The 24,746-nt window shown below is 49.0% G+C and overlaps 1 long non-coding RNA gene across 1 annotated transcript in view; it reads left to right on the top strand.

Moving 5' to 3' along the window:
* The first annotated feature begins 1,728 nt into the window (after window positions 1–1,728).
* Window positions 1,729–24,746, top strand: part of LOC142560445 (uncharacterized) — a 115,726-nt gene continuing 92,708 nt past the window's right edge. The window contains exon 1 of the long non-coding RNA XR_012823372.1: window positions 1,729–2,610. This is a non-coding gene — a long non-coding RNA (uncharacterized LOC142560445). The remainder of the gene's footprint in view (window positions 2,611–24,746) is intronic.

The raw sequence follows: 24,746 nt of genomic DNA, 5'->3' as shown, positions 1-24,746 counted from the left end.
CATGATCCCCACTCCTTTCGAAATTTCGAAGTGAGCGTGTTGTAGCATCATATTCATCACCGCAAGTGCTCGTCCGCTATTACCACCATCGCCGCGCATGTGGCTCAAGCCGGGCGAAGGGCGAGCTCTGGCTCACGGCCGGTCTGGCCACCGCCCTGCTCGCCGCTTCGTCTTCCCCCTTTCAATGAGTGTACGGACGACGGCAGGCCCCGTCGGCCGTTGTCACGTTTTCCTACAGTGTCGCCGACAAGCTTGAAGGCCTGGCAGTCGCAATTTCCGGACACTGCACGCCGCGGCAGCACCGTTTCCTGTAGAGCGTGCCGCACGACGCGCTCTTCTGCTATAGAAGAAGTCCACCTTCCAGGAGCGCGCTAGGTAAAAATTAGCGGCGCTTTTCCACGAAAACGGAGCCGGAGCGGCGTCCAAAGAAAATAGAGGGGAACACAACTTTCCGCGTCAATACGACTTCATTGTCCGCGTCAGCGACACGGCGAAATGTCTTCGTCGAGACAAGAAACACAAAACGGTGCAGTGCGAAAGGGAAGGAATAATTTGATTTGCAGCGAGGCTGTTCCCTTTTCTCGGGGGACGTGTTAACGGTGAAGAATAAGGACTTCCAGAAGACGCCGTCCTATTGTTAGTAGGAGGGGCATTGAAGGCTTGGTAGACTCTCTCTTTACGACGAAGGAGTGCCTGTTCCAGTGCCGAGGAGCGCGCGGTTTTCTGCAGCGCGCGACCGAGCTGTCTGGGGGGCTGGCTCATGTCACGAGAGGACGAAGACACGAGAGACGTACAGACGGCGGCGTAAATACCAGCGAAGGGAGAACGAACGACGGAGCGTAACGGCGAACGCCTGGAGCCGGCGGAAAAGCGTTACGAAACAGCGTGGTGCAACGAAGCGTCCCGAGCGGCGGAGCTCGAGCGAGAAGAGCCTCGCGCAGGCGCACTGTAGTCTGGTGAGTGGCGCCATCTTGCGTGGGGAAAAAAGAAACTCGGGGAGGGGGCGGGGGTGAGTTGATATGGAAAGGGGGGTCGCCGCGGAGGAGTGAGAGGTAGCGGTGGTTGGGGCTCGCTCGGACCTACAATCCCGCAGCGTCGGAGACGTCGCTTCAGTGTGCGATCGGCTCGACAGCCGCGAGGGTCGTGCTGCCGGGGACGTTCGTTGGAAGATAGATGACGGCGGCCGTGCTTTCGGTTTTCGGCAGCGCTGCTGCTGCGCGAACGGCAGCAGCTGAGACATGATTTGACGAAGGGACAGTGCGCGGTGGTGGTGGTGTTTTTTTGCACGTCTCCTTGGCTCGGCCTTTGGCGGCGGCGCTTGTGCTTGGCAGAAAATCGCTTCGAAAACCTCCGAAGCAGTTTGAGCTGTATTTCTGCGCTTGCGTGTCTACAAAACAGCGAACTCGTGGTCTTCGAAAGAGCCCGGAGTTTGACCGCGCGTTCGGAGCTCCTCGAGAACTCGCGGCGTGAGTACACCACGCACACACGGGAGTCTGTTTCCCGGCGGTTCTTAGACACCGGTTGACCGCGCACGTGAGGGTCACTTGCAAGTTCGCGGTGCAAACGTCGCTGGCGCGTTTGTGCAAAAGAGCGTTTTTGGCTTCGTCGCGCGGACCCAACTATGCGCAAGCAACAACGTGGTCTCGTAGCCGGCACGACGACAACGCACTCACGTCGTATTTGACCGTTTTCCCAAGAGAGGCCCGAAAGAGAGAGAGCGAGAAAAAACCGTCACATTCGGGTGAAGTGCTAGGGAAACTCAACAACGTGAACGGCGACTCGTCGAAACACGTTGTCACGCAACTTGCACGCCGCTGCGTGACCCTTTGACCTGCTTTCCTGTGAATTGTGCTCCTCGGTATTTTGACTGCACCCAAGAAGCAATGGTGTTTCGAAGTGCACGAGGATAGCACTGCAACTGCATGTGATAGAGGACCGTACGTGGCTCGTCGCTCGCAACGTCGTTTGCACTCGAAGAAACAAAAGAGAAAGAAAGCACTACGTCGGGGTGGACATTGTTGTATCTTGCCCAACAGTCCCCGTGGGGAAGAAAATTGAAACGTTTCAAGCACGTTCCGCACTTGGCCGTCGGTCTCCGTTTCGCCGAGCGGCGATACAGTTTGTGCCCGCGAAATCGATCTCGGCTCCCCTCGTCGCTGACACAGAGAGCGCGTTGCTCCCGAGCGAAACCAACTCCTTGAGTGTTTACAGAACCGTTACACCACGCTGTTGGCGCCTTCTTGCGATACCGGGGATACCGGGTGTTTTTTGAGTTCCAGTGTTGATCCGGCAGCGTCGCGGGTCTCTTGTAGCAGTGACGACAAACGGACGAGCGAACGTCGCGGCGTTCGGCAAGAAGCTGCGTCGAGTGGTGTTGTGACAGGGAAGAGAGACACGTGGGCGTCCGAGAAAATTGTCGCAGGTGTTTGACGATCGGTACTCCTGTCGCCCCGCGAAGTCGGCTATTCGTCGCGACTCGCGCCTTTGTTTGTGCATGCGAGGCTGCGGTGTCGTCGTCGTCGAGATCCGACCTCGTCACGGATAAATCCCGCCGCTGGTCGTCGTGGGACGAAACGCCGGCGAGGAAGCGGCGCGAACCGACCGATAAAGGTAAATGCTTTTGTAGTCTGGTACGCGGGGTACGGGGATGATATACAGTGCACACGAAGCTTGTGTCCAGCACTCGATCGGAGCACTGGGGGAAGCAAATAGGAGATGTTTTGCCTTGAGCGAACCCGTTGGCATTGAAAGATATGTGTGGAATCGGTTCACAAGAAAGACATTATCGTAGACGTGTGAAGAATACCTGAGCAATGCGGGTGGTTCGATACGGCAAAAACCTTTTGCACGAACTTCACAAAACCTAGGCAGGCACTCGTGTAATACGAAAATTGTTCCATCATTAAAAAAAGAAAGCGGTTGCAGCACCAAAATGGAGGTAGTACATTGATGCGTATTTAAGTGGATTACTTTTGGTTGAAGCTGGTAGTAATAACACTGTGTGATTTATTTTCTCTGAGCCGTCGTGTAAACACTTTAAGAATGCCTAAAACTTACGCTCGTTTCTTCGGCTACGTTGCCGGCGCTCACTGGACGCCGTTCTCTGCGCAACATGTTGTTTGTTGTCCGCATTTCCAATTCATAATAAAAAAAAACACTCAATTTCGACGTTTCTTGCCAGGTTCGAGGGAGAACAAGATTCCATTAGCTAACTTCAGAACTGTGCGAGGCGGCAATACATTTATTGCTGTGAGGGATCTCGCGTCACTTTAAAATTTTCCATTCGCCATTGCAGCTCGGCAGAGTGTTCGAGTCATCTCGAACCATAACGCAGTGTACTTAGTACATTTTTACCTAATACCCTGGCTTAATAAGTAGAGCTCAAGCCCTCTAGGCTAGCTTAACGTCGATGGTTTGACAGAAATTTTGAACGTATAATCTATGATGAAAAAAAAAAAAGTAGCAACAACACAGACAGCCTTTGTTCTTCCTGCCTGCGCCACGTGAGCCTGCACTGGTCACGTGGGTCCGATCTGGATAGCGCGGAATCCCAGTGTGGTGATGTGAGGTGCGGTGGTGTGGTAGGGTGAGGCGTAAACCAAGTTTGCAGAGGTAGGGAACGACTCTTGGATTGGGTCTTTCCTCTGCGGGAACCATTAGAGTATGGTACATTGTAATGTGAAAGTGCGTTTATTACTTTCATGTGGGTGATTGACAAATGCTGATATCACTGCTTCAAACACAGAGAGAGAGCTCTTTGTTTAGACGCAGAGTTGTTTCCTGGCTTACGAGTGTTCGCCCACGTGCTACCCTGTAAGGAAGAGGGGAGAGAAAGGCGGAAAATGTGGAAAATAAACAAGCGAACAATATGAACAAACTGATATCTCCGATTGGCTTTTGAGTCTTACTTGTCTGAATATCTTAGTCGCCTTGACTTCACTGGTGGTTTTTTTACACGGTGTACCTATTCTGAATAACAGCATGAGCTTTGAGAGAGAGCCACTTGATTGAAGGTAATCAAACAACAAACGGAGTGCTTGACGTTGCGCTGCTGCGGAGCACCAGGGACATAATGCGCGCCTTCGTGTCGAAGAACCTTCACAGATTGTAGCCACACTCGACTTGCACATGGTCATTTACTCACTGCACGTTCTACAGTCCAATAAACTTTGTCCTATCGATTCCACGGAGCCACATGTTCTCGCAAGGGGGGCTTGTAGTTTGACCAAGGCGGTGAAGGGGACTGTTTGTCTACGCCACGCTCAGTTTTAACTGATGTTAGAGTCTCTAATTACTGTGTTTCTGTGTTTCTGGAAGCCTTTCTTGAAGTCTAGAGTTTATATAGTACAAAATGTCAGTGTCCATGGGAAGATGATCGGGATTTTTTTCTGCTTATTAGAACAAACGGCTTTGCTGATGCCGACGCTTCAGTGTGTGTAAATCCGGGAATTTCAGTGATTGCGGCCCTTAGGAGCCGCCTCCCCCGCGTTTCTGTCGCGGTGCGATGGAATCCACTGAAAGGTTATGATATGACCAGCTTTACATGCAACAGTGTTTCAAGAGCGCGAAACACTGTAGAACGCAGTGGTGGCAGAACATCTTAAACTTTTCTCGTGACGACTGAAATTGTCTTGTGGGCCCACCTTCATACGTGCCAACGAGCGATACGTTCGGTTTGATGTTTTTGTTAGTGATCTAATCCCTCACCAGTGAAGCGGGCATATCGCTGGGCTCATAAGTGTGAAATGCCTTCTTTTCCCCCTACCCGTGCCAGAATACACTTGACTGCAAAATGTCTTTCATCAGTAAACGATGGTTCTCTGCAGATGTAGCTTTGTCACCTACTCGTATTTTCTGTGCAAACAACTTATGTGAGCGTATTGTGCGCGTGCTAGCGTCAGTCTTTCCAGCTGGGAAATTCGACAGGAACAATCTCTTTCTCTCTGTCTCCACCACAGCATACAGTTTAGTAATTAAAAGAACGCTGGACGAAATGTTTCGTTGTGCTAGAAAATATTGATGGAGTGATCACAATTTTTTCGTTGACTGAGTGATCGACTCATAGCGCCTCCGAAGCGAGAGGGGTGCTATAGGAGAGGAGCCGTATTCAAAGAGCTCCGTATTAGTTTCGATCGCGTCGCGGGTTTCTTCCCTGTGCAACGAAAGTTCACTGCGAGAAATTTGTTTTTTCGGTTCCGTCCCTGTCGAAGTGCTACCGCTGCGACTGGTAGTCGAACGCGCCGCCTTGTCCTGAGAAGAACTCGTTTAATATAACAACAAGAACAAAAGAAAAACGGTAGGCGACTTTAATCTTTGACGTAGGTGCATCCTAGTGGCCCTCGCACCTCGGTGTTGATGTTGTTTAGTTTAGCTTTAGGGGAAGGCAACGCACGAACCGAACTCAGAGGCAACTGTTTTCCATTAATTAACCGGTTAAATGTCACACCACATTCTCGTGTGCGACGTCATTAGTGACGTCATTACTTCCGCTTTCTGCTTCTGGGTTTGCAGGAATTTCGCCAAAGTCCTGCTAACGTGGCGGGTCTCTAAATTCTAGGATTCCGTGCTTAGGTTGCGGTAATCAGTGATTTCTAACTAATTCCAATTATCCAGTAACTCAACTTGTAACTAAATTATGCTCTCATATCATACCTGTAATGAAACCCATGATTTTCATACTCTATTTTATTTTTATTTTTATTTTGAGTTATTCTGAATTTCCTCGCCGGTCGTCTCAGGAGGTGAACCGGAATCGCTGCGCAAGAAACAAGAGTGTCACTCGATGTTCGTGCAACTAGTAACGGCCCGGCACTGCAGTTCTCTACATGGCAGCGGGGTTATTGAGTCGTACGGCACCTGGCGGTTGAGCTGATTACGCAACGACGTGTTCGAACACACTAGCCCCCCTAAAGCATGCCCCCCCCCCAAAAAAAAAAATCGACGAGGATAATCTCTTGACGAGCGGCTGTTTCTAAGTAAGGCAACAGCTTATAGGATTATCTTTCGCATCCGGTGACCATCCATCTGTTCAACTTTGTAGCACGGGCGTCTCCAAATATACGAACACTGAAAAAAAAAAAGAAAAACTCTCCAAAGCCGCGATTCCACGCTTTCGAATTTGCAAAGAGGCCCTTCAACTCGAATCCCATCGTCAAATAGCCGCTTCGAACTCTCCGGGACATAACGAGCACGCGAGGCGCTTATGTTGCAACTTTGTTTCGGGCGTTGATGGCGTTACCTTGTCGCCGCGTTTCGTAACACTCGCTTTCAGCGCTTTTACATAAATATGCATGTCTCCCCTCATTCCATTGCTGTCGGATACACCAGGCTGACGTTCTTCCTCATTGGTCCAATTTGCGATGCGGTAGCTCTCTGCCTTGCAGAAAAAGAAAATTTCGTCCGACGCTAATTGGGTGCTGTCCTTGCACGAACCACCTCAACAAAAAGAAAAAAAGATGTGTGACGCGAAACTGGAGAAGTTAGCCTATAGGGACTAGTGTGTTACTTCAGGTGTAATTTGTGATGATAGATCGAAAAGAAAGACACAGGAAAAAAATACATGCCCGAATGCGCTTGCGCGAAGGAACGCACTATAGCAAGCAAACGTCAGGGTGGTTTATAGATTATCGCTCGGGGAAGGCCCGTATTCTGCAAAGAATGCTAGAAAAGTCTTAGTTACACGCAAAACAGAAGCAGGACACCTCCGCCACGATCCGGGGACTGTCCTGTAGCTCAAGACGCGTGTCGTAGTTTGTAGCCGTAGTTTCACGGCAGGAGACGCTCTTCCTCGAGGTCTCCCGCAGACTTCCGTTTCGCGGAAGCTACGCCATCGCCCGACGAGGCTCAATACAGGACATCATACGTATAACGAGACTGCCCGTATACGCATCTAGTAAAACCTCTTTTTTTTCATTGGCTAGTGTGTTAAACGTAGTCGTAACACAGTATAGCGTGAAGAAGTCACATTCGCATGGGTGGGTAGGAAGATCAAGCGCTGTTTAATAGCTCCATTAGAGTTTTTCGGTTGAGAAGGGCCTTTTAAGGGCAGGTCGTTTACTGGCGTTGGCTTCTGTTACGAGTGTATGCCTCCGTAGTGTACCGCTACAGTTGCACCGGTCGCCGGGGCTGTACCGTAGCATTACGCACCAAAACAACAAACGCTACACCTGAACGTCTCCATTGCTACAATTACGCCGACAAGCCGCATCATTCCTTGAATAAAACCGAACTGGTTCTTTAAACCTTCAACGGCCCTTTACTCTTCTATGTCTCCTCCGCCCCCCCCCCCCCTTTCGTACTCGGATTTTTTCCCCCGCTAAGTGCAGCTGCTTTCATGCAGCCGAATTGATGGGCGCGCTTGTTGAGACGGCGTAGTAAAATATACAGGAGCGCCGACTCGCCGATCTTGCAATGCATTTGGCGCGGCCGACTAATGTCCCGCCGATAACAGGCGCCGAGTACGCCACAGTGCTCTCTGCCTCCGCTTACCTCCTTTCCTCTTCGTGGCTTTCCAATGCGCTCTCCTCCCTTTCTTCTTTCCCTGTTTAGTTGGCGCTAAATATTCTCGCCATCCTTCGGCCAAGTCGAGAAACGAACATGTATAGGGAAACCTTTCAGCTACCGAAATTTCAAGTGGCCGGATGGCGTACTTTCGCTCCTGTTGCCGCTTAAAGAGAGAGCGAGATAGATAGATAGATAGATAGATAGATAGATAGATAGATAGATAGATAGATAGATAGATAGATAGATAGATAGATAGAGAGATAGATAGATAGATAGATAGATAGCAAGGACAGGAAAGGCCGGGAGGTCAACGAGACCAGCACCCGGTTTGCTACCCTACCCTGGGGGCGGAGAAAGGGGAATAGAAAGAGGAAAAAAGGGAGGGAGTAAGCACTGAGTGCGCGTGGGAGGGACACTATAGACGCTCTCTTAAGCCGGTGCTTGAAGCGGTATATCATTCCAGTAGAGATGCGATCGGCCCATTTACAGGTGTGAAAAATTCTTGTGTCGCTGAAGTCGCTCATCGCAGTTCAGTACTAGCAGAGGTAAAGGCAATAATAACGCGCAGTTTGGGTGGAGCAGCAGCGGCATATTGGTTCGTGGTGGTGGGGCTTGCGGTCACTAAGCTAATATAAGTAGAACACAACGTGAAATGCTTTGAGCTCCCGTGAGTCCCAATTTTCTACTACATTTACGAGTGTTACTTCAACAAAATCGCATTTGTTGTAAGCAGAGCAACAGCATAAAACAACAGTGTATTGAGGCTTCTGAAGGCCTCATTAACAGTGTTCCCTCACTGCTTAGTGTTCCCTTACTAATTTTAGCGCACTGCTCCCACCAGTCACCGAATTGTAGTGCGTAATAAAGCTTTATTGTAGCTAGGGATGTTAGCCTGGAGGCAGAACTTTGTGTTGTCGGTGCTTCGTGACTTTTCGCCGCCACCAGATAATTACTTTCCTGCCTTCAACATGGGCTCTTGCGATGCATTCTTCCTTCACGGATGATACACAATTCAACACCCGCCGTGGTTGCTCAGTGGCTATGGTGTTGGGCTGCTGAGCACGAGGTCGCGGGATCGAATCCTGGCCACGGCGGCCGCATTTCGATGGAGGTGAAATGCGAAAACACCCGTGTACTTAGATTTAGGTTCACGTTAAAGAAGCCCAGGTGGTCAAAATTTCCGGAGTCCTTCACTACGGCGTGCCTCATAATCAGAAAGTGGTTTTGGCACGTAAAGCCCCATAATAGATAGATAGACACAATTCAATATCATGTACTTGCAAACTCGCTTGCGACTGCTTTTCACTGCGTCCGAATGACACTCAGCAGCTGCAGCTTCTGCGGTATAACCTAGTTTGGTTCAGAGATCAAAAATATTTTCTTTTCACTTACACGACAAAAATGAGATATTAGCGTACGTATACGTTGACGGCCAGTGCTTGTATTAAAAAAAAAGTTAGGTACACATGTATACTCGCACACAAGCAAGCAGCATACGAGTCACACGACGTGGGAAGTTCTGTTCGAGCCTCGATAAGCGGATTTGTCGGCGAGGTCTTAGTTTGAGACTCTGAAACTGGCTCGCAAGAAGTCGGCAACGTTGTCGTAATGCTGACATGCAATATGTCTTCGTAGAGTTTTATTAAATATGCCTAATTCATACGGAGAACAAGTAGGCATCGAAGTACGACCGTGTTGGTAAGACGTAAGATTGTTTGAAACGCATTGAATACGAGGACAAGCGAATGGACACGCACTAGTGCTAACTTCAACAGATGCTTTGCTAGAAACACGTGCGCATATCTATAGGCATGCAAATCAGGCTGATTTGTGATTTACATGCTTATAATTATGTGCATCTCTTTCTAATAAATCATTTGTCCTGCGTAATTTGCGTGCCTCTAAATATGCGCACCTGTTCCTAATGAAGTATTTGTATAAATTAGCGCTTCTGTGTGCCCACTCGCTTGTCCTCGTCGTCAGTACTGACGACGTACTGGCTGATTGTACTTAAGATAATCTTGAGACTGCTATCAAGCTTAAACCGTGGCGCCGTTCTGTACGCTAGTGTACGGAACTGCCTCTCGTTTCGGTGCGGCGCTGCCCTGTGGTTTCGCACGCTGCACGCAACTTGAAAGTGCAACGACACGAATGCGCGACGTTATCACGAAGCAACTGAACGTCCCTGGCCCTGCACGCGGAGCGCTTTGCCAAAGCGGCACTGGTTTCCAAGGGCGTGTCAAGGTCGCTCGTCATTGCGCACGCGCCTGCAGTGTGCTAACTTCACGCACGCATAATCTGTTGAACCGCATAGGCGAGCCATAAGCATTAAAAAAAGAACGGAAAAGAAAACTGCGAAGAATGCGTCAGTGGGAACGCGGCAAGCTTAAAGTTGGCGGTACTTGGTTACGCATGTTTATTAAAATGGCCGAGTCATAATGCACACCTCGTGCCTAACGTGTGGGAAGAGAATTGTGCGTCCCGCCTTTCTTCATTCCTTAATTCTGTGCAGCTCGAATGTGGTATCGTAAAGAAAGAAAGACGAAGAAGAAGGAAAGAAGCCGCGCACATACTATACTCGCAGACAACTTTCTGTTGCAGTGAAGGTAAAGCTACGGAAGCGGAGCTTCCGCACACCCGTTACCGCGCCAGGTAGTCCGCCAGCGTTTGTCAGTACCTTTAGTTGTTCGGAACAGACGCTGAATCGGCGCAGCTTAGCGTCCGCGTGCGAGTGTTTCCCGTTTGCCCAGACGCGGAAGGGCAAAAGCCGCAAAATAAGTAAACGTTCACATTCAGTGGTCTGCTTAATCTCACCTAACTTTTCCTTATAAGATGTGTATGTTTTCTCTCCCCCAGCTTAGGCCAACGTGGATGAAAACACGCGACTCTTTTTTCAGAAGCGCTCTCACTTGTGCGCGCTCCGACTCCGTAGCTCTCCCTTCACTGCCACAGAGAGCTCTCCGCGAGTATAACGACTCAGCACAAGACAGCCTGATGTAGACAAGAAAAAAAAATAACGCGAGAAAGTGGAAAAGTAGAACTTCGCTGTTACCTGGATATCTACGAATTGCAATTCGCGAAGTAAAAATAAGGTGCAATCCGGATCGCGCGCGCCTGCATTTCGTGGTGCTGCGCATGCAGTTTATCTTTATGCATGGGGCTGCACAAATCTGCTGTTCGGCCTGTGAACGCGTACTCCGTCACAGTTGGCCCATAGATTACTTGCGAAGAAGAAAAGAAAGGAATGAAAAAAAAAAAGGGTAGGTGGGGAGGCTGGCTGCACTGCCTGACGCGTGCACCGGTGCACCCTTACGTCGTTCGCATTGGCACGTGCGGTTAGTGAATCGTAGCGCGAATGCAAATGAGATGAGAGCGCGCCTTCGTCGTTACCGTACGTAAAGGAGCAAGCCAGAAGAGACAGATGCGTCTGCGTGGGCGCGTGGTTGCCCAATGGTAAAGCGAACGCGTGATTTGCGTTGCGGAACGTTAAGTGAGCTGTTTCTTGGAGCACGTCGGGGCACTTTTGTTAAACAGCCTTCGGCCTTGCACCCTTGAATACATCTCCTTTTGTTAGCTTGAATGTCAATGAGGTGTTCGCAATTGCACTGTTGCCTACCTCCCCGGTCCTCGTCGTGCGTGGATTCGGTCACGGTGCACGCAACTAATGCGACATTTCAGGTGCGCGGACATCTGCAGCCAAAGGCGGGTGCGTAATCGGCAGCATTGAGATGCTCTACGCAAAGGTAACGAATAGATAAAAGAGCTTGTGTTGTGCAAACAGTGATGAAGATTGTCTTACTCCTGAAAACCATCTCTAAAAACGAGACCGGCTTCTGCGTATGTTACCGGGATCTGCGAAAGTGCAGCTTGTAACTGGGGTTGCGAATTCCGCTTTGTCTCGGGTATCAAGACGTCGTTTCTGCTTGACGCTGTTCAGTCGCGAGGGCTGCATCTAAAAAAAAAAAAAAAGAACTGCGACGTCGACGTCATGCGGTTTAAAAAAAAAAATGAGTGGAGGCTATCTGCTAAACTTTTGGGTGCAGTGTACACACGCGCACGCTTAACCCACCCCTCCTTTCCACTTAAAGAAATAGATAGACTTGGAAACGTTCGCACTTCGTGCACCATATGCAATACAAATCGCTAACGACATTAAGGCGATTCTCCATTGCAGTTCGAAGGTTGCGTGCAGAAGCTTTCGCCTCGCTGCGCGCAATTATATGAGTGCTTGCAATTATTGGCACGCTACGCGAGCGCCATGTGCAGTGAACGTGTACGTCGTCAGCGTGCATAATAAACGACGATCTCGCTTCTCCGGCTGCAACAGTTGCCTCGCTTTCCTCCGGGGGCGTCCTCCGGATAGGACGAAGGCGCACAGGCTATATTCGGCAAAATAACAGGAGCAAAACACACTCACGCAGCGCGTTAAGTGACCTCGGGTGCGACGACAGTGACGGCCGAGAAGAACGTGTGTGCTTGGGGCACCGGAGCTAAATCGGGAACGCACGCTGGGACTGCGTCGAGCTCGCGCGGTGTGTGAATTATGAAACGCGAGGTCGCAGTAAACTCGCCAACGCTCTACGCCACCAGGTGACGCTGCGTACTGCGAGAGAGGACGCTGTGGTAGTTAGTGAGCCCAGTTTTGTTGCCGTGACGATGGCGCTGAGAGAACTTAGCTGCCGGATTTCAATAACGAGTAAACCAGGGAGTCATTTACCTTAATTAGGCAGCGTTGGCAAGTAGAAGGTCAATGAACGTCCCGTGGAGTTGCGGATACTACTACTATACAAATACTACTACAATACTACTACACGCGACTAATTCAGGCATCAACTTTACCTGTACATATATATATATGTAGTTGAGCTCTCAGTCGCATTGACCGGGCTGGTGAGCAGCTGTATCTTTTTGAGAAGGCTACTGGACTCGAGAATAAGAAATCTGTCTGCCACTTTCACGGGGGAGACTGCAAACAGCTTTTAATTGAGCCTTGTAAGGAATGGAACAAATCTTATTTCACTCAGATTATTCATGAAAATTTTCTCTTTAAGGATCAGTTCTGCCAAAAAAATTCTTTTAGTGTAAACAGACAGAAAAAAAAGCTTTCCTAACTGAAATAATCTCGACGGTTTCCGTTCGAAGAAATTTGCTATAGTAATACCAGAAAATTTGATTTTAAGGTAGCTCAACTACTCTAGTAAAGCTTTAATAAACATAGTAAATTAGTAGTTTACTGTGTCCGTTTCAAACGAGATATTCTGGCTACTTATTGACTACTATGTGACTATTTACAGTAAGAGCTGGAACGAAATAGAGCTTTCTTTAAATTAATAGGAACGCAGTGAAAGCTTAATATAAACTAAATATTCATGTTTCTGTGGCAAGAAATGATGCCTAGGAAAGTACCGGGAAAATCGGTTTAAAATTTATAATATCTGGAAATGAGGCACGTTGGATTCCTGTGGTTATTATTATCGAAATATATCAAGTCTCTCGGTGTTGCCTTAATTATTTTCGCTGAGTTCTGAAAGGGCGTTTTCTCTGGAATTCAAGATGTTCCGCCTGTGGCTTTTGGGAATTGTTTGCTTGTATCGCGAGTGCACCGCACCGTTTCACAACCTACTTCAGACGAGTTCGTTCTCATAGCGAAATTTATTTTGGCAGTCCACAGAGCGCCTACAATGACCTCATCGATAAGTCAACAGCAGGTCTATAAAGGAGAAGTAGGAGATTTTTAATGAGCCGAAAGGAGGACAGGTTGGCCGAGAGAGTGTGTCTCTAGCCTTCTACTCCTCAAAGGGATAAGGAGAAGAGGGCAAGACAGATGAAAGGAGACTGCTATAGTACAGTGAGCTATACATACCTTTTTTCCAGTACGCGGATGTGTGGTATAGATGCTCTTCGAGCAAAAGTAGTGCGATCACACTAAACGTCCTTGCGCGTTTAACACATTTTGAATATTCTCCACACCGTACATGTTCCGAAGAATAGCCCAAGCTCGGAAACCGATTGAGTGTCTTCGGATCAAGCGGCATCGTCAGCTTAACCATCTTCCCCTTGTGTAGGCTAGCAAACCGGATCAGCGTGTGGTTAACCTCTCAGCCTTTCCTTTTCTCTATATCTCTCTAAATACGAGTGTCTACGCCCGTTTCACGTAGAAAGTGCAGCAAGGTTTCTTTATGGCGAGTTGCACATAGCAAGCTCCGTCTCCATGCGTCCGAGACCTGCTCTGGCGTGAGTCCAAATGGAGTGTGCTTTACTCGGCCTCATATCGAGGGCACGCGCGTGATATGGGCCATATTGTCTCCGAAGTGTGAAAGGTGCGGCAGTGGGGTTCCGTTCTCGTCCGTTCTCGTCCGTTCTCGTGCGTTCTCGTCCGATTTCGTCAAGGCGCCGGAGAGTGCGCGTACGCAACACCGAGTTGTAATCGATGAGTTAGTGCTACCCGGCCTCTCCGCAGCTGGAGTGGAAGCCCAGAGCGCAAAGCCAGCGTGAAGCTTATGAAGGAGCTCTCGCCGATGGCCGGGATCGTCCCACGTTCGTGGCGTCGATGTCTTGATGGAGTTAGATACCTGTAGAAAAGTTTGTCGCCTTGAGCCTCTGCATGTAATTATGAGACCACGTAGGGCTTAACGACGTCGTATACTCGCAAAGGAATTCTCGAAACCATTGCGTCGCCGAAGCCGAGAGCATGCTGCTGTCGCAGCGAGTTGGGCGCCGGAACGGAATGGCTGAAAGCCTGGTGCGAATGAATAAATTGGATTTTGTTTCACGTCCGCTCTCATTAGGGATCACCATTATACGGCGAACACGAGGGCAAACATTAGCGACCTTTGTATCTCCAGTGACGAGGTACTCCAAAGAGGGCTAATTGAGGCGCCATCTAGAGTGACATTGCTAGAATCTGAAGACATGTAAGCAGAAAAGAAACGGGTGTTTTTTCTCTGGAAGAAACTTAAGGCACGGTGGCTGATCAATTATTCATCGTGCTAGCTCATCTCCGTGTGATCATTGTTGCCTGCATTTTACCTTGTCCTTTCTTTTTGCCTTTTCCATGTTTTTATTCTCTTTTTGTGCGACACAGTCGAGAAAGTCAGAGGCGATGAGGGAGACGCTGGCAGAAACGCGCGCGCGGGGCCCGAGAGTGTGCTTTCATTAGGAGCACGTTCGAGTCACTTGTGCGCATGCGCAGCTTTGATTATTCAGGCCGACCGAAAACGAGAGAAGCGGATGAAGCGACGGGGAGCCTAAATTATAGCAATGAGGGCGGCAGCTTGCTAAATTGAAATTTGAAATTGCGTATGCTGGCGTTCGCGTCCCGTGCAGGCAAGTTTCATAATTTTCCTTCTCCAGTTTTTTTTACGGTTTGTTCTTTTTGATATTTGGGGTGTTTTAAATCTTTTGGTTTCCAGTCTTCTATATACCGTTAAAAATGTGGACTTTTTTTTTTTTTTTTAGAGAAGCTGTTCAGTAGGTGCCCCGAAATATGCTTCAATGAGACGAATCCCATTGGGGGAGATTCCTGCCCTGTCGGACAGCGAAAGAGAACACTCGATTTGTACGTATTCTTTCGGATATCTTCGGCGGCACACTTCGAAAGTGTTAAAGGAAGTATTTAGACCGTTTTATTCTGTGGCACGTGACGCCTTGATGGAGTCGGTTCTTATTGTTTGATGTTTTGAAACAGTGGCATTGAGTTCCGCTGCTTCAGGCTGACAAGAAAAGGACGGCATGAGATCGCCTTTTGCGAGCAATGCAAGCTTTGAGTACCGTGTTTTCCAGTTATTTGCTTAACGCAATTGCTCTTGCAACTGCAAAAAAAAAAAAAAGAAATAACACTGTGCTGACCATTTCCTCGCTTGTAAATCGCTTGCAACATTGCGCATGCCTCGTATACAATCGTGCGAGTGAACTTGGAACTCATGTATAGGGCGCAACGTCAAATCAAACGCCACAGTCGACTGGGGCTGATCACAGATATCCACGATAGTCAAGCGTGCTGAAAGGGCGTAAGATGCGTAAGATGAAAGGGCGTAAGACTTTTGGATTATGAGGCACGCCTTAGTGGAGGACTCCGGAAGTTTTGACCACCTGTAGTTCTTTACCGTGCTCCTAAACCTAAGTACACGAGGGTTTTCGCCTCCATCGAAATGCGGCCGCCGTGGCCGGGTATCGATCCCGCGACCTCGTGCTCAGCAGCCTAACACCATAGCCACTGAGCAGCCACGGCGGGTGATGTGTGTTCCGAGTCAGGTATTATACAATTCGATAAAATCCTACACACATCTCGTGGCAGGATTTTTCACGAGCGGAAGGAGGGCGGCGTTTTGATGTATTTGTGTACTTGCGCAGGCGATAGAAGTTAGATGAAAGATACCTCCAAGACCGGAGACAATAGGATAAGGAAGCTATGCTTAAAAATAATAATAAGGGATTCAATCCTGGCGTGCCTAGCAGTGCCGATGCTAAAGCGGCAATAAGCTTAGCGCGTTGCTTGGCTGCCATTCGCGACCGTGCCAAACAACGATTATCACAAAACTGTGAACTGTGTGTTTTATCGAACAGGGCTTCGAGTGATTTTATTTATGTATATCCAAGTGTGCATATGTATACATGTGCGTTGTTGTAGCAGCTTAAGCGCCACCATGCATGCTTTCGCAGGACTTTATATGTGCGGTTGCTGTTGCCTGATTCAATCGCTGTTTCTCGTTGATTTTCGTCAGTTCATTTCGATTGCCTTGCGACGAAGAGTGGCCGGTGACACGTAAAGGTACCGACGTGTCCTATAATTCCAAACTTATTTAAGAAATAGTGCGTGATGCGCATTCACACTAATGCAGTTTGCAAGAAAATATAAAGAAAAAGAAAAAAAGGAAAAGAAAGACACGTAGACATCGTGTCTTTCACATGACCGGAAGTTTAGCAGCTAGCGGCTATAGTGTTGCGCTGCTAAGCACGAGATCGCGTGACCAAATCCCGACCGCGACGGCCGCATTCACTGTAAAATAATTTACACCCTTAAAAGTGAAAAAGGGTGTAAATGTGTCTATAACTGACGCCCTTAGGGTGTCACTTGTATACATCACACCCGAAGGGTGTGAGTTATCGACACGTTTACGCCCTTTTTTACTTTTAAGGGTCTAAATTATTTTACAGTGTTCTTCAATGGGGGCGAAATGCAAGGACGCGCGTGTCCCACGTATACGGGGGGCACGTTAAGATTACAACGAAGGCGCCATATAAAACAACGAACGAAGGAAGGCGACAAAGGACAACCACGTATAGGCGCCTACGTGGTTGTCCCGTGTCGCCTTCATTCGTCCGTTATTTTATGCGGCGCCTTCGTTGTAATCGTGTATAACCAGCTCGCCCACCAGCACGTGCTCGGCACGTCAAGGGCCCCCAGGTGGTCAAAGTTAATCCGTAGTCCCTCACTACGGTGTGCCTCATAATCAGACAGTGACTTTCGCGCGTAATACCCCAGTCTTTAATTTCTAATTTTTAAATTCGTATTGTGCGCAAACAAAAAAAAAATCGATTTCAAGAAGCCATTGGAAGACGGTGACGCACGTGGCGGGAATGAATGTAACGCAATTTTCTCGCCAGCAAAGTGCGCCGGATTCCGGTAATAGCAGTGAGAAAAAAAAAAAAGAAAGCCATTCGAAGCGACAACCGCTGCCGAGTTTATCGTTGAAATCTTGTTGCTGCGTCGCCCTTAACGTGATTTCGAACCGCGCGAATTGAGGAAAGAGGCTTCCGACAGGGCACGAAAGCAAGAATTTTGCTCTTGTAGGGCGTGCAATCTTGTTTGCTCCTCCGTAATTCGACTCGGTGCAAAGGAAAAAGAAGAAGAACAATTTCGCCATTCGCAGCGGCATGTAGAAGCGGTTCGCTTTATCAGGTACTTGCTTCTTTCTGCGCCTTTCGCTAAAACTGGATGAAAGCGTGGCGACGGGTTTCTGTGTGCCTGAGTGTGTGTGTGTGTGTGTGTGTGTGTGTGTGTGTGTGTGTGTGTGTGTGTGTGTGTGTGTGTGTGTGTGTGTGTGTGTGTGCGTGCGCTTACTTGGAACTTCGCGTTTAAGCGCGACAACGTTAAGTGCCTGTTGTCCAGGAAAATGTGGTGTCGGCGTCGGCGGCGTTGTCCGTTACAGAAAAATCGTCCCGAACCACGCATGCATCGCCAACCACGCGGGCCGTTCGCGTGGCGCATAGGCGTTACTGAACTGGTTGGTTTTTTTTCAACCTAAGATGCTTCAGAAGATTTGTAAAGTAGGACTTGCACATAACCTACAGGCACGATAGCGTCGGATTGTAGTTTGCATATACGAGAAAACATGATTCTGTTACGCGGAAACAAACTCAAACACAAACCACTTTTCCAGCGGCCGTTTGACTTCCCTCTTAGTGGCCGCGGACGCTAGGTGTGGACGCTAGGGGGGGCCTAGTGAGGGGGCTGTTGTCTCTAAATTAATGCAGTGTGTTACAGACATGTACTGATGAACGCTATCGCGTTCTACTCTTAAAGGCGACGCGTTAGTGTTCGCCAAGTTTTCTTTTTTTTTTGTTGGTTCTTGGGTTGTGTTTAGTTACGTGCAGGTGCCAGCCTGTTGTCCTGGTTGCGTTGGCGTGTTTCATATGTACAGAAACGGCCGGTTTGAATGTGACGGACAGCGCGCAAGGCGTTCTTACTTGCATATCCTTCCTGGTGAGAGACCAGCTTCCTTTCACACGGAAGTGGCAGTAGTACATGATAGATTGTGTGAAGCGTTGGCTAAACAGCTCACTTTGTTCACCACTTCACGAAAATGCGCCCTCTTGCGACACAGGACAAAATTGAAAACTTTCATTAAGGCCGGAGACTGTACGCAGGTGTGCGCGTTCGAACCTCTCGGTACTAATTAGCTGCATGCGCCTTTGTTAATGTATTTGTGCCTTACGCGCGTCGTTTTTACGTGAGTATGATTGTGTGTGTCAGAACGGAGAGTGCTGTCCAAGGCGCAATCAGGTGTTATTCTAGCCCATATTCTGCGTCACTTACTACCGGGTATTATCGTTTTCGGTGGGAGCGGGCTTGGTAATACCTCAGAGGCCAGATATCGCTCATCGCTCTATTCCTCTGAGGGGTGGACAGCGCTATCCGCGAGTTCGCGCGATTAAGTGTGGAAATCTGCGCACTTATACATGTGAGGGCACCAGATACACTAGACTTATCTCATTTTAAGTTACATACAGCTTCACCTGAAAAAAATAAAACCTCACGTGGTCAAAATTTATCCGGAGTCATCCAATACGGCTTTTCTCATAACCGGGCACTTGCTACGGGACGTTATAACGAAGCATATAAATCAATAAGTTAACGAATTCGTTTCGCATTGTTTAGCATAACGATGGTTGACGCACCTAAGTGCCACTCTTCCCGGAGAAAATAGACGTACTGAACACCTCCTGTGTATGTGTTCCCGTTATGATGCGCAGTGCCGCTTTCTCCTGAATAGCGTTAAAACGTCAGGACTCGAGGCAGTTTTTCAGAACCGAATATCCTTGGACCACGCGCGTCGCTGGCGTAGAAATCTACGAATGGCATTAACGAAGCGCATTGTCGTAGCACATCATGTCGGCGCGTTTGTTCGGTAGTTTATAAACATGGCGCGCGCTTGGCAAGTTGCTTGTGCAACTGCAGTCGAAGCCTAATACGTCGAACCTGGATAAAGCGAATTTTTCTCTATATCGAACACGCGAAGCAAGCTGACCAGTACTCATAGAAAATAACTACTTCAGAACGAACTCGGCAAGTACGCCTCTAGTGCTATAACACCGCTTGCCTGCCGCGAACGCAACTTTCAAGGGAGTTATTTTGATTGTTTGTATGTAATTTTCATTGATGCTAGCTTGTTTGGCAAGGGGTGTTTTCCCAAGGGGACAGCAATGAAGCAAAGAGCGACGGCAGCGACATTTTTGGGAACGCTGAAAATCAGTTCAAGGGAGACAAAAAAAAATTAAGTGCTTGCTGCACGTGGTTTCATTTTCATTAAATTGGTTCTTCGGTTACATATTCTCTACGATGGAGATAAATCCACATATAACCAACGCATCACAAGTTTTATTGCAGGTGAGTTTGGATATAACTAATAACGTACCTGGTGTAACGAACTGTTTTGGCACGTGGCCGTTTTCATTATAACCAGCTTTCAAGGTAACATGCTCTCTCTTTCTCCCCTTAATTATTTCTTTTTGCCACTTTATCCTCTTTGCTTTCAGAGGACGGTAGCCGGTAGACGGTAGCGTCTGATTAACCTCCAAGCCTTTTCTTGCTCTATCTCTGCTTTCGCTCCGTTTCTTCTGTTTATCCCCATTCCGCGTAGCCCAAGAATAGCGGCGGACGGAGACGCATACACAGAGAGGGGCCAAAAAAAAAAAAACCCTTATAACCGAAACGTCGAGATGCTCGGTGCATGCGGGCGCGCTTTCTCGGTAGACCGGAGGGAGCCTCTCTCAAAAGGCGGCGTGTACACCGCTGGCCCGAGGACGCCGAGCCAGGATCGAAGCCCCGGGGAAGAACCCGGAAGCGGAAAGAACGCGACGAGACGCCGCGGGAGAAGGTGGCGGAACGGGGCCGCGCCGGAAGCAAGAGGCGGGCGCCAAGGGCTTGGGTCACCAACCCCTCCTGTCTTGCTCTCGTCGCTCGAGCCTTGCGGCGATCGCGTGGAGGCAGGAAGAGAGGGCAGCGGAGCTTCAAGGAGGTGGAGATTAAAAAAGGGGAGCTTGGTTTGGGGGCTTATGAGAGGCGCTGCTTATGTTACGAGGGATTCGGACTAACGTGAGTCACCTGGGGTTTCCTTCACGTGCGGGCCGATGCGCAGTATTTACAAGCTCCTCCGCGTTCTTTGCCGCGATAGAAGTTGTATAAACAGGGATGCAGTACCTCTGGCAGGCTCTGGCCGATGTTTCGATAGTTGGACCCATATTTTGTCATGGGCGGCCTTGTGATTCTTGGCTTGTTACTTTAACGGGATAGTAAGCTCACCCCTCTTAACCTGTTAAGATTAACAGGACAAGGATGACAGCCCCATTTTACACAAACAGATCCACCTATCCAAACGTCGGCCACCCATCTGAGGTGTTTTATCCCGGTTCATACAACTTATATCCCATGTTGTTTGTCTAATCGGTGACGCCGATGTTGTGGCTGGAGTAGGGAAGATCCTACGGCTGGGAACCAAACCGCCGACCTCGGCATCAGCAGCACAATGCTGCAAGCTCTTCCCCCCCCCCCCCAAAAAAAAAAGAAAAAATAATAAGATTAAATAGCTTAAGTTTTCTAAAGCAACGCAAGGTGCTTTGGATTAATTTCGACCAGCTGTGTTTGATGTACAGTCACAACCTTCATGGCTGTGAACATAGTGTTGCGGCTCGGGGTAGCGTTTAGGCCAGATATCCTCCAGGAATAGGGATAAGTACGTCCGTGAGTAGGAGCAAAAGAAAAATGGTTTATTTTACATATATACGCTGGCTGCAGATAGGGAAGCCCACTCCATGTAGGATCACTTCGAATGTCTGGGCTCGTTAGATGTCTGAGCACAACACCAGGGCATATCAGGACACGTCAGGCTCCGCACAGCACCTTAGGCGTAAGCTTTTAAAACAGCAGTCTTCCCTAGGTCACTAGACTAGGGAATCTGATGACTGTGTCTCGGACAATCATAATCGCCGAAACGTTCACAAGATCTCTCCCATGACGTCGCATTGTTCCGCCGGTCTCCACCTCGAATGTTACGTGACCACCCCCGTTATGAGGGAACCACGTGGCAATTTCGAAACCTGAAGTCGGCGCTGTTCCCACGGAAGTTGTCGACGTTGGCGTTTTGCAGTATTTATTGGGTTCTCAGTGACGGCCTGCTTGCAGCGACCAGGGAAGGTTGGCCTTCACGGTTGTTACTGCTTCTACAGAATCCGATGGTCGTTGTGACTTTGAACAAAGCTTCTTTGTTGACCCGGTGAGGATTGGGAGGTCAATCCCTCTGCTTGTAACCCGTTGTCAAGATTGGAGTCGGGCATGAATTAGATGGTAGCTGGCCCATGCCGTCATGCAACTTATCCATGCTGAGGACGTTGTTGAAGGGAAGGACTGCTTCTCATCGAGAACGAGGAATATGGGTTTATTTACAGTATCTACATACGGACGTTGCAGTTCATCAGTCTAGCATGACTGCAAGAGAAAGTACACTGAGCAGCCGCACAACAGCGGTTTATAAACACTCGGGCCTCCCTGAATCCCAAGGTGAGGGAAACGGCCAACAAGGCACCGTAGACGAGCCGCCTCTTTGCGCGAGGGATTACACACACACACTTCCACACAGGTTCACGGTCCTCAACCAAGGTGAGACGGTCTTCGCAGAACTCAGGGCTGACGTCAGGAACGGTGCGTGGGAAGGGTCCTCGAACTACGTTCCCTCGGGGACTCCCGTGTTCACCGCAGACGGGGGACGGCGGTGGCGGGTTCCGTCACAAAGCCTGGTTCGTCGAACTCATCTCGGCAATCCCGCGACGCAGAGTGGCGGATGTGGCGCACTGTCCTGCGGACTCAGTATACTTAGTGACGCCGTGTAGAGGGTTGCGGTGGCGTTCCAGGAAAAGTTGACGCCGCTGTCGCAACTGGCTCGGAAAACTTGCACCTCAGCGGGCCGTTCTTAAGAACCCGTGAGCTGTCGGCGCTAGGGCTGCGTCGACTCTGGGCGCGCACTGGTGAAGGGGGCTGCCTCGTGGGAAGCAACTAAAGAAGTGCCTTTGCCGTTTTGAGACGTCGCAATAACGGGTACGTGTGCCGCTAGGTAAATAACTACTTTAAACCATTTTGGTCTGTGTCCACACCTCTTCTTTTTAAGTGTGCCGCTAGGTACAGGCAGTAAGCATTCGCAGTTTGTAGGTTTGAAGGATGCGCTCCCTCGTCGCGCTCGCACGCCTTCTGCCACGATCCATTGGCGTACCTGAGATCTTAGAGACAGGAGGCATTTTCGATCGCCATCTACCCTTCTCGAGGATGGAGTTTCTCGATCCTGACTAGCTTCTCTGCGCAGGCTGCGGAAGGGAGCAAATTGCATGTGCTCGCGATATCTCGCGTTACATCATTTCCGGGTGGCGCCGTGTGGTAGTGACGGCAGCAAACGACGACGGAGGTTCCATTAGGGAGGGCCTCCGCTGAACCTACAAACTTCGAGAGTGCACCAAACTTCGAGAGCGATCGGCCTATGTCGAGTTTCAACGCTCCCGTGTTAATGGTTGCAAAAATTGCGACGTTACGCGTAAAGCAATTTAAAAAAAAAATATGAGACCTTCATTCGTGCGTCCCTCGTCGATTACAATAGAGCCGTCAGGGCTCAGACCCGAAGCCTTGGTTTTACGCTCAGCTGCACGATGCCAGAGCCGCATCAGATGCTCGTGCAAACGTGGAGAGCGGTTATGCGCGATTTCCCCAAACGATTGTCACGGGCACACATAGACGGCGCATTTTAAGTTAATGCTATTGAAGGTTAGGCGTAGGTATCGAACACTAACTTGAAGTATTGGAATGGGGAACTTTTTTTCACCAGCTGTTCACTTTTTTTTCTTTTATCATCTTCACTTTGCCAATGTGGTTGTAGACGAACCGACGAGTACGTCTTCTCTGGGATACATCAGCTCTTTTTTTTTTTCAGTGCCTTAAAATAAACCGCCGCCATCCTTTCCTTGTAGTCCTATGCGCCTCCCCGGGGTTTCCAAAAGATGAATTTGATCGTACACCATATACAAACACGACAGAAGCGTGCATACGCCAGTGAAGAGGTCAGCCTCTAGCAATCGACGGCCCGCGTCCATCTCGAAGCAACCAATAAACCGCGGTCGTAAAAGTTGCCTACGTCATCCACATGCGGTTTTTTTTTTTTGGCGACACTAGCGCATAGCAAAATGCGGGTATGATCCTCTGGAGGGCAATTTCGCTCGCGGCGGTCTGCGTTCGAGGGCATAAAATGTGAACGCCGAGGCATACAACACAGAAAACAAAAAGCAAACGAAAAAATGAAAACGGGTATAAGCGCTGCTCGGACATGCAGGCTATTTTTTCCCTCGAATCGAATGTGCTCGCTCCCGCGGCCGACGTAGATCCTATTTGATCTGAAAGAAGCGTAAAAAAAAAAACGCGTTTAGAAAATAGGGATGGGTGGATGGGGAAGTGCTGCAAGCTCAAGATGGCGCAGCGTCGTTGATTCTGGAGCTGACGTCAGTCGATCAGCAGCTTTGCGTAGAGATTTCGTCACCCATACTTAAAATTAGCTCGTTTGCGAAACCTAATTATGCAATTACGGCTCGCGCGGAGAAAGCAAGAGTAAAATGCCACCGAGGTCTGGGATGGGAGAAAATAACGCTGTTTTACGTCACAAAAGCTGAACATATGCGCGACCTGCAGATTATGCAAAAGGTGTTTCGCTTATTGAACATTTTCTACGAAGGCGCTTTGCAATGCGTAAACCTGACGAGGGGTCTTTTAAAGCATACAAGCCGGGTGTGTTGATCACGCGCTGATAGTGATGTACTATCTTGATCTTTCTGAGCGTGAACACGGGACACCGTAGCAATCAGTACTATCAGCGCAGTCTAACGGTGGCGCCAGAAACGTTTTGTGCATGCTCAGTGGGTGCAGCGTAAAGGAATTATTACTTCGTGCGCATGCTGTCACGCCATCGTGCTCGTCGTCGGCTACGCCCACCTTTACGGCCTCGAAACAAAACCATTACAGCCTCTGGAAACTGTATATCGCGGCCCGTGAAGGGAGCCGCCATGGTGGAACGTCAGTGTGCTCTAACACTGCAGACTAGCGGTTTGTTTGAGATAAATTGAGAAATCTGGGAGAAGACATAAACTTCGTGGCAACCGTCTACACTTTACTCCCGTGCAGAATCGCAGAAATTATTATGGTCGGCGAATGTTTAACCAAGTATCCCAAATTGCAAGTAGTGACTAATTCCAGCCAGCAGCTATTAAGTTTGCCATTGCACCTAAACTATTTACATACATGAACTAAAATGAAGAAAACAGTCTGTAGCTTCCACCGGGCAACCTGTTTCTCTCGCTTTATAAAATTCCCGTACGAATAAGTTTGCGCGCAGAAATGACGGCGAAGAAAGAAATACTCCATTGTGTTTAGTTCTGCCCACCAGGTTGAGGAACCGATCGTTTGATATTGCAACTGCATAGTCATGCCTATGAGT

This window comes from Dermacentor variabilis, chromosome 10, assembly GCF_050947875.1.
Source record: "Dermacentor variabilis isolate Ectoservices chromosome 10, ASM5094787v1, whole genome shotgun sequence".
Taxonomy (NCBI): domain Eukaryota; kingdom Metazoa; phylum Arthropoda; class Arachnida; order Ixodida; family Ixodidae; genus Dermacentor; species Dermacentor variabilis.
This window is presented reverse-complemented; position numbering and strand designations above follow the sequence as displayed.